This window comes from Piliocolobus tephrosceles, chromosome 5, assembly GCF_002776525.5.
Source record: "Piliocolobus tephrosceles isolate RC106 chromosome 5, ASM277652v3, whole genome shotgun sequence".
Lineage (NCBI taxonomy): Eukaryota > Metazoa > Chordata > Mammalia > Primates > Cercopithecidae > Piliocolobus > Piliocolobus tephrosceles.
This window is the reverse complement of record NC_045438.1, coordinates 146,375,009-146,385,903: the sequence shown is the minus strand read 5'-3', so window position 1 is coordinate 146,385,903 and position 10,895 is coordinate 146,375,009. Positions and strand designations below refer to the sequence as shown.

Genomic DNA, 10,895 nt, shown 5'->3' with positions numbered 1-10,895 from the left:
AAAAAAAAAAAAAAAAAAAAAAAAAAAAAAAAAAAAAAAGTAAGCACTTTCGCCAAAGAATTGGGTCTAATTTCAACAGGAAAACAACAAATGAGATTTTCAACCCCTCTCCAGTCACAATGTTGGCTCATAATTCTATGTGTTGCTTCTCTGCTGCCGTGTGGAAAGCCAAGGGGCTGGTAGCAGTGAATAAGGTGGTGTTTCAATGACCTGTAACTCCTAACTCCACCACTGTCATTTAAACCATACTTTTATTTATGGCAGGATAATACTGTGAAATATTAGCTTGTATTCCTTGATCCCTGCCCCATTTATTCAGCTAAAGCATTTTTTATTCATTGCTTTAGAGAAGGCATACCCCAGAAGAAAGCTAAAAGAAAAAGATAAATGGAGTCAATTCTTGTTTTAAAAAACGTAATTCTCAAGAAGGAATGGAAAAAAGTAATAGGTAATAGTCTTGAGAGTATATTCAATAAGGAAAGCCAGGCCATTTTACTCCCAAACGAGACAGTTTCACTACACAGAGGAGCAGAGGGTGGACGGGAAACAGACTTCTGAGAAACAGCTGGGTAGATTTGGGCATTTTAGAGATCTAAAATGAAAGAGGAACATATTTTTCTACATTTAAACCTAATTTTGCTTTTGAGCCTCTGATCCCTGGATCATAACTTCAGTTTAGGGATTGCTCCCTCTTCCCTTTTGCATCTGTAGAGGAAAAGAAATATCTTCCCCACACTCATCACTAGGTTCATGTCTGAGGCCCATAAAACAAAGGACAGAATCAACAAGAGAAAAACAGAGAAACTTACTTAAGTTTTACATGGTAGAGGAGACTTCATAAGGAAATGAAGACCCAAAGAAACCGTGAAACCTGTATTTTTGATGCTAGGCTTGATGAAGAAATTGATAGTTGTGGAGAAACAGGATTGAACAAAGGGGCATGATCTAATGAAAATAAACGGAGGGGAACTTAGCAAGGCCTGCGTGTTCAGATTCTTCTCTGTGTCAGACATAAGGATGTGCCTTTTCTCTTGGTTTAGAAATGGCACCTCCCTAATGAGGGTCTTAAGACCTGCTTCAGGGAACGGTCAGAAAATCCTTCCTAGGCTTTATGACCTGTGTCACATGAGGAGCGTGAGGGGAAAGGTAGAATGACCTTCTTGGAACCTCCCTTGTAAAGATTATGATAGTAAGAGAAATCTAACATGACTAACTCCATCTTGCTTCTAACATCACAGGCTGGCTCTTTGCTCATTTCTGGGTGTAGGCCAAGCTAATTGCGGGAGGAATTTAGTTTACAACTTAACTTTGAAGCCAGGATTATAATAGCACCTCCCTAAAACTGACCGCCTCCTTGCTTGAGGGCAGTTACCAAACCGCCTTTTAATGAAAGGACACAAGATTATGATTATGAAAGAGGCCCGAGTTCTGACAAAATGTAGGTTTAGTTTCTATCATCTCTTACTGCTCAGAAGTCATGGGGTCAGAGGTCGTATAATTTATAACTTTCCCAATTGCTCCTACAGATAATATCACCTATTTTAGAACCTAAGATTGGTCTTTTGAGATGTTTTTCAGACTGACCCAACCCAGACTCGTGACTCATGACTCAATGGGTCCCGTGGCTTCCCACCCAGAGGTAACTCAGTACACAAGGACCATTTTCCACACCCCTATGATTGTATCCCCAACCAGTCAGCAGCACTTACCCCCTAATCCCCTGCTCACCGAACTATCCATGAAAAACCCTGACCTCTGAGGCTTCAGGGAGACTAATTTATAGTGACTGTAATTTTTCCATGTGGCCAGCCTTCTGTTAAACTCCTCTTTCTTAACTGCAATACCATGGTCTCAGTGAACTGGTTTTGTCTGTGCAGAGGGCAGGAAGAATCCACTGGGCAATTACATTCCTGCTTCTGTTTTCTCAAATTCCTTTAGCTTAAAAAATTATGGGGTAGCATATCCTGAATGTCATAACACCTAAGTTTTAGGGGATGATATAGAGCTAAGGTATCAAGGATGTGGGGCCACGCAGGAGTTTGGTGTTCACTGCACCATGTAGCCACACTAGCATCTTTCTGCACTGGCATGCATCCACAGTAGCTGAGACTGGGATGCCTTCTTTTACATTCGGTCCTCTGTGCATTCTTTTCTACTATAGGGCCTTTTTAGTTATGACTCATTCTCAAGTATTTTCAGGCCACTTTTGATCATGGGAAGAACTATTTATTTTTCATTTTGTGGATCCACGGAATACTCTGGGGGACTCTCTGAGACTCCATTTACCTACTGTATCACACCTGTGATACTGTAATAGAAGAAGACATATGTATTTGGTCCTTGTTCCCAGTTCCCGGCACAAGAGCTTCTAAAACCCTTGTAATTGTCTGAGTAATAAGAGTGAGAGAAATATCTTTTGTTATTCATAATAAGCCCCAACTTCAATCACATCTGAATATGCTACTGGGGTGACTCTCGGTGGGCCCTGAATTGTTTCAAGATGAAGGCTGGTTGCAGAGGAACCAACCTTGTGATTGGAGGGTTGGAACTTAGCCTCACCTTCCTACCCCTTCACCTCCAGAGGGGGAAGAGAGGCTGGAGACTGAGTCAACCACCAATGGCCAGTGATTTAATCAGTCATACCTACTTAATGGAGCCTCCATAAAAACCCCAAATGATGGGGTTCCAAGAGCTTCTGGGTTGGTGAACACATCCAGGTGTGGAGAGGGTGGCATGTCCTAAGAAGGCATGGAAACTCCAAGCCCTCAGAGGCATGAAAGCAACATTAGGCTTAAATATGGAAAGAGAAGTTACATGTCTGGCTCACCTGAGCTAATATACTGAAGAGTCATACCTTTTAGATATTTCATACTTTTTAAAAGAAATTACTTCTGTTTTTCCCATTTGCCTTGCGTAAAACTATTATAGTCATCACGTTGTACTTGAAGTTAAAACCCTCAGGCAATATAATTATAAAGTTAATAAGTATTAAATGGAAACAAGTAAAACCAATTCATACTGTTTTATTCACTAAAACAGTCTTGTGATAACAAAATATAGGGTTTTTGAGTTTTTTTTGGTAAGGGGGTCAAGCTGTTTTTTACATTCATAACATTCCTTTGGTATAAATATATCTGAGGCCCCATTTTCTCTTGGTCTATAGAGACCATTCCTTGTCTTTCTTTATTAAGTTACAGCTTGTCATGGCATGCTTTTTTCTTGTTAAAATATTTATTTTTGTTCTAAAGTTGTTGAGGATAGTAGGATATTTATGCTTTAAAATGCTAGGGTGTACTTGAAATGACATAAAATGATTAGATTCAAGCTTGAAGCTTCAACAATTAGGTAATTTTATTAGTATTAGGCAAAAATGAACAACACTCATGTCTACCTTGGGTCACCTCTATGTTAAAACAAAAATGCTACCATATTAGCAAGTATATATAGCCCTCCCCAAAAGGCTGGCAATTAGGATAATGTGGTAAGTATATTAAAGCAATCTACCCACCACGAACAAACACAAAAGGTCTAGCATATGATCTACAGTCCCCTTCAAGGTGTTACAGGGTTACACAATTAGAAAATGCCACTATCCTTTTTCTACATTCAACAAGGCCATAAACATATAGATGATTCTATTACTATTGCTACAAATGGCAAATGTCATCAACAAACAAGCAATAAAAAGCAAAGAACTGCCTAGCTAGATGGAGAAATTAGAGCCAACACCCATGAAAGAGTAAAGAAGGAAGAGGAAGCTGATTCTTGGGTTTTGTCTTTAATATGTTTTATTTTTATACTTTTATTATCTGAGGTTTTTGAAACCTATTACCTGAGACTTTAAGAGCCCAATATGAAAGTATTGCCAAAACAGTTGAAAAAGAAGGTAAAAGCTGACCAGAAGTCATTTTTTCTCATTTTTAAAAGAAATAATTAGAGAATTGAATCTTGGAGATCTTTTTCTAGATTTTTTTTTTTTTTTTGAGACGTAGTCTCACTCTGTTGCCCAGACTGGAATGCAGTGGTGGCATAATCTCAGTTCACTGCAACCTCCACCTCCTTGGTTCAAGCTATTATCCTGCCTCAGTCTCCTGAGTAGCTGGGATTACAGATGTACACCACCACACCCAGCTACTCTTTGTATTTTTTTAGTAGAGATGGTGTTTCACTGCATTGGCCAAGCTGGTCTTGAACTCCTGACCTCAAGTGATCCACCCACTTCAGCCTCCCAAAGTGCTGGGATCACAGGCATGAGTCACCAGGCCTGGCCTCAAATTTTGTGATTATTACATCTCTTGCCTACTGTTACCATTGCATATCTTTCTTCCATCACCCTCCGTGGTAAAGGAGAGTTTCTGACCCAAATATGGATAAAATACACTGTGGAAGACTCTTCCTTTTCTACCTAAGAAGCTGAGTGGATGCTGAAATATACACAGTGCATAAAAGAGATGCTCTTTTCAACCGTTGTATGTGGCATAATGACTAACTTCAAAGCCAGTTCTTCTCAATTTAGGAAAATAACTCTGGAGACTTCTAAGGTAGAACAGGATTTTAACTATCTGAGGAAACATAAGTTTAGCAGAAGACAGAAGGAAATTCCAGGGCATTAAATTGTGCATTCAGCACCATAAGAAACAGAATCAGAGAGCCCTGACAGACAGAATACACAGTGGCATTCAAAAACAGGTCACAAGGATCAACTAGTCTGCAACTATCATTGTAAAGATGAGAAAACAAAACAAATCCAAGAAGTTTATTGCTGATACTAGAAACACACATTCCTCTAAGAGCAGCAAACTTTCTATAAAGGGTCAGTCAGTAAATATCTCCGATGTGGTGAGCCTAGTGATCTCTGTCACAACTACTCAATTCTGCCATTGTAACCCCAAAGCAGCCATAAACAAGGTGTAATAAATGGGTGTTGCTGTGTTTCTATAAGATTATTTGCAAAATCAGGCTGAGGACTGGATTCCACCCACTGGCCATACTACAACAACCCCTTAACTACAGAATATTTTTCTATATCACTGTTCAGTGTTCCACTCATCACAAATCAGGGAAAGCAAACTATCTTGAAGTATAAGAAGCTTTCAGTGCTTCTCTAGAACGGCTTGAGATAGCCCTTCAAAAAAGTATATATATTTGCAGATAGTCATCTTTGTCACTTACATGCAGAGACTGCCTGGGAACAAAGATAATATAAATAAAACATGAACTGGTCCCAATATTTTCCCATTTCTGACTGCTAAGCCATACCACAGACTTCTCAGTTATGTGCTTCATTCACATACTTTTAGTTAGGTCTCTGTCACTTACAACCAAGAATCCTAAACAATCAGCTGATTGAATTTCCACTTACCTGACAACTACCACTTAGATTATTTTACCAGTTGAATTATTTACCATAATTTCTATGTTTTATTTTGACTATCTTTAATGCCAATCCTTCACCAATTTGTTATATACTTCTCTATGGGCTTAGCAGAGATTAACATTTTAAAGTCATTTAAAGAATAATCAGCATTATAAATATGTAATAGAATGATGTTTTACATTTGTATAGAACCTTGAAGTGTAAAATATTCCTTTATTTGAGACAGAGTCTCACTCTGTTTCCCAGGATGGAGTGCAGTAGTGTGATCATGGCTCACTGTAGCCTCGACCTCCCAGGCTCAGGCGATCCTCCTGTCTTAGCTTCCTGAGTAGCTGGGACCACAGGCATATGCCACCACGCCTAGCTAATTTTTTTTCTTTTGTAGTGACAAGGTCTATGTTGCCCAGCCTGGTCTTGAATTCCTGGGCTCAAGCAATCCGCCCACCTTGGCCTCCCAAAGTGTTGAAATTACATGCATGAGCCACTGCCCAAAAATGTAATCAGCCCTAAAATAGTCTTTAATTATAAAATTATTTCTTACTACTAGAGCGTTGTGAGATAGCCAGGGAAGTTATTACTGTTCCTACTTTATAAAGAGAGATGACTTAATGCTAGAACTCTCTCAAGGCCTCCCATAGCTAATAAATAAGACTAGAACTTGAGTCTTACGAATCTTTGTCTTACCTATAATTCCCTTTTCTGTGTGGTCAACTAAGTACTCTTCTGTGTCTTTTTTTTTTTTTTTTTTTTTTTTTTTTTTTTTTTTGTCATTTCCTTTTTATCTGTCAGGCAGCCAGCAATGACTTACTCTCTGCTCCTGTCATCTCTCCCCCACATACCAACTTCCTCACCATGATGATTATACCAATAATACAGTTTCTTATATGAGGGGTTCTGGAAAATTAGACAATGAAGCATGTTGCAGATTACATGTTAAAAAGGTCTAATTCACACCGAATGACAACTTGAGACAATATGATACAGTTTTCAGACAACAGCTTTGTGGCAGGTAGGGGACTCCTTTCTCTGCATACTCTTGTTGGTTGAGGTTGTGTTGCACTGGCTGAGATTCCTGAAACAGTGGCCCATGGATGGAGATGTAGAATCTGCAGGAATATTATTGCACCATGAGTGAGTGAGGATACCCATAAGACTTCCTTAAATACAAAGGATGACATACTTACTTTTAGCTCTGAACTTTAGAAAACCTAAGCAAAGATCTACACAGGAATGCAATTATGACACTGGGATTTATTTTTCCCTTGGAAAATGAGGGATCAGTCTTCCAAACTGGCATTATCGAAGGATCTTGGCACACTTACTATTATCTCTTCCAGCTCTACATTTCAATGAATTGCTCCCAACACTTCAGTGTTCGGACAATTCAGCCTCTCTTTTCATATTCATTCCTCTTCTTTGGTTGTTGGAAGACTGAATTTTTGACTTTCATGAAAACAATTTAATTTTAGAATTCCTAGGTCTGAATAGTTTAGTCATCTGGTTCTCAAGTGTTTGACTATTTGGCAAAGTGCTTTTTATTTCTCTGTTGGATAAAAAATATATATAATTTAAATTTACCTCTCAATTTAATGTGATTAGACCTGGGGAACCAGTTGTTTTTTTGCACATGAATCCAGAACATTCCTGTTCTAGAATTCCAGGATATTAAGTAGATAGATACTAGGTATATTTTTTCATGCGGTCCTTCAGTGATCATTGTCATTATTATCGTTGTCAAAATCATCATAAACTGAGTGCTTACTCTGCTCCGGGTATTGACTAAGCAATTGATATGGTGAGATGTTACTACTCTCTAATTTTCAGACCCCATTTGATTGTCAAAATAAGGGTCCAGTTCAGAAACACACATTGCAATTAGTTATCATGTCTCTCTAGATGCCTTAATTAGTTCATTAGTCTTTCCCTGGCTTTCAAAACTGAGACTTTTGAAAATTACCATCCAGTAATTCTGCAGAATATGCCTCAATTTGGCTTTATTGTGCTTTCGCATGATGAGATTTAGATGATGCATCTGACAGGAATATCACAGATGTTTCTTATTGCATTCTATCAGGTAGGTGACAAGTAATTTTGATTTATGCTATCACGGGCAATGTTCACTTTGATCACTCAGTTCAGGTGGCATCTGCCATGTTTTTCCACTCAAAATGTATTCATTTTCCCTCTTGTGATTAGTAAATATTTTGTGGGGGATAGATTTGAAAGTATGTAAATATCTCATTCATTCCAAATTTTCAATTTACTCACTTTGATAATGATGGACTTATGGTTTTGTATTTTAATGAGCTGTAATACATTACTATCATTTATTTTGATGGTCAAATTATTCCCAATTTGGCTTATGGGAGCTTCTTCAAGATGACTTTTATGCCCTTTTGACATGACTTCATTGTTTTTTTAAAGGACTGCCTTACTTTCTGGTATAAAATGCTTGATATTGTACTCCCTCTATACAATGTACTCCCTCTATGAAATCTGGTCATTTTCCCAGAAAAACTCTCTCTCTTTTTGGTGAAGACTGGTATTTAGAAGCCAAGATATGGATGCTAAATGTGCTAGTTGCTATTGCAGTGGATATGTTGCCAGTCTATTTCAGTGAACAGAGCTAGGTATTATAATACACACATATACCCACATACATTTACATCTCCATGTATTAATATATCTTTATTTATTACAAATTATAAGTTCACACCAGTACCTTCAACTCCATAATTTTCTCCTTTTTTATATTTGTAATTTGCTTCTATGACAGAATCTTGGCCCTCTCACCCTCAATATACTTACTTACCTATTTGATCAGTCTACCATATGTAACCAATCTCTCATCTCGCCTCCTCACTCCACTTGGGGTCTGACATTTATGCTGGGTGACCTCTAGCATAGATGCTATCCTATCCTGCTAAGCTTTCTTGCCCCACAAGAAACCACCACTTCACAAGGATGCCATTCTCACTCCTCTTGATCTCTAAAACCATGTGATGAGTCACCTCCTTTCATTTGGTAGTGTGTTGGATAGTGGCACATCAAAACACATGTCCACCCAAAACTTCAAAATGTGACTTTATTTGGAATAAGGGTCTTTGTAGCCATAACCAAGATAAGGATCTCAAGATGAGACCATCCTGGATTAGGGAGGGCTCTATATCCAATAACAAGTGTTCTTATGGGAGTCAGAAAAGGAGGCGACACAGACACACAGAGGGAAGAGCCCCACGTGAAAGCAGAAGCAGAGATTGAAGTGATGTGCCTACAAGCCAAGGAACTCCAAGGATTGCCAATACCCACCAGAAGCAAGGATGCACAGTTCTCCCTTGGAGTCTTCTAAAGAAATCAAGCCTGCCCATACTTTGATTTTGGCCTTCTGGCCTCCAGAACTGTGAAAGAATAAATTTCTGTTGAATGAAGTCAGCAAGTTTAACATAATTAGTTACAGCAGCTCTGAGAAATTAATACAGAGTTTGGTACCAGGAGTTAGCACTTGGACAAGTATTTTGGGGGTCCATATTCCAATCCACTCTACTTCTAGACACCTGCTTCACCCAGCTTGTCCTCCAAAACCCCACACCAGCCTGTCCCCACATGTGAACATCCTCCTCACCCTGCCAAGGCTCTGACAGCCCTTGACAGGCTGTGCCCTATCGGTACTTACCCTCTCGGGTCTGACATGTTGCTCTGAGCCACCACAAACCCCGCCCTCCTCCCTGCTGCAGACTCCTACCTTGCCCTGCCCATTTCATGGCTTTAGAATGGAATTTCTGAGTTAGAAAAAGAAGACAGAAGAATCCTATTAACATTTAACTTCAATGCAAATTAAGCTTCATAATAAACAGTATTGCTCACACTTTTTTTTGTTTTTTCACAGACAAGGTCTCGGTCTATCATCCAGGCTGGAATGCAGCGAGCGGTACATTCAGAGCTCACTGCAGCCTCGAACTCCTGGGCTTAAGTGATCCTCCAGCCTTGGCCTTCCAAAGTGCTGGGATTAAAGGCATCAGCCACTGTGCCCTACCATGCTTACTTTTTTTTATTTACCTTACAAGACAAAAGTACAAGCTCTTTCTAAAATGAAGTGGAAAGTGTCAAAATTATCCCCATTTCCTAATGTAAGGAAAAAACATACAGCATTCCTGGCAGAGAAAGATAGAAATTCTTTTATAAAATAGCTATCTATCTTATTTTCAGTGTAGTTGCTCTTCATTTGATCTAAGCAAATATGACATTTCAGTACAATAAATGTACTCAAAAGACCCATGTACTGAACTGAATTCTTCAGAGATAAAACACTTTGTCAAGAAAAAAAAGAAAAGTCAAAGTGGCTTCAGAGGTTGTCTCTCCTTCTTTAAGCTTCTGGGATTTTTAGGCATCGTCAAAAGAAATGACAAAATACAATACATATACCAACAGGATAAAACACAAGTTTGTTGTAAAACCATAAACAAAGCATGATTATCACACAGGGATCTTAGGTTTATGTTATTATACTCTAACAATGAAGTCCTTAATTAAAACATTCTACAAGTTCAGGGTTATTAAGGATATCTGAAAGCCCTGTAACAAGGGGACAAAATGGAAAATAGAGCTTATTCCAGTCTCACTATTTCCAACAGAACATTTTAGGAAAGCTTTGAGCATTAGCTGAAACACAGGGAAAAGTAAAGACATGAAAACTATTTCCTGAAGTTTATTTTTTAAAAGTTCTATCTGTTTTTCTTTACATCTGTTGTGGCTGCTGTTCCCACAGATAAGTCACCATCCAGTGCCAGAATGGAAGAAAGTTTACGGGTCTCTTTTGTTATGTAGCACTGAACTACAGAGAAAATTTTATTGCACATTTGCTGCTTTCAATTTCCCCAGATTGTTTAACAATTCTGTGCTTCTGTGACATAAAAGACAGGCCAGACTGAGGCCGCACTTCTCAGCTCCAGATCGAACATGACATTACAAACCGGACAGCATTTGACACTTTGGCTTGCTCTTTGAAAGCTATCAGACTGTGCCATGACCAAGATGCAGAAAAAAATAAGTCTTTGTTAGGCAACATTTGTAAAAACGTAGTTCCCATTATGCATTGGCAAGTGTTAGCTACAATTAGTAATTATTAATATTAATGAAATCGGTATGTAAAGGATGCAAGAGGGACTTTAATTCATTAGGGGATAACTCAATACCCTGTGTTCTATTGTGCTGCAGAGAGAGTATCTGTGATATGAAATCATACATCAGCTGTCTATTTGGACTTACTGACTTGCCACTTCTTGCCAGTTGTGTAGTGCTAAAGAAAATTTAAAGTACAATAGTCGATATAATCATTTCTCAAGTGGGCCTATTCATCTCTCATCAAAAAGAAAAGACATAATGAGAGAAGAGCATTTTTCTGTGTTTGAATTATATTTAATACCATGGGAGATATAAAGATACTGAAGCCTTAAAACCTATAATGTTGCCTGCCATGTTTTGACAATACTAACTTTAACCTGTAGAACAAATTACAGTA

General features: G+C 38.5%; 1 long non-coding RNA gene across 1 annotated transcript in view; it reads right to left on the bottom strand.

The window, feature by feature from the left end:
• Positions 1–4,741: 4,741 nt before the first annotated feature.
• Positions 4,742–10,895, bottom strand: part of LOC113225135 — a 37,167-nt gene continuing 31,013 nt past the window's right edge. Inside the window, exons 3-4 of the long non-coding RNA XR_003309769.1 lie at positions 8,687–8,775; positions 4,742–6,483 (exon numbers count right to left, since the gene is read on the bottom strand). This is a non-coding gene — a long non-coding RNA (uncharacterized LOC113225135). The remainder of the gene's footprint in view (positions 6,484–8,686; positions 8,776–10,895) is intronic.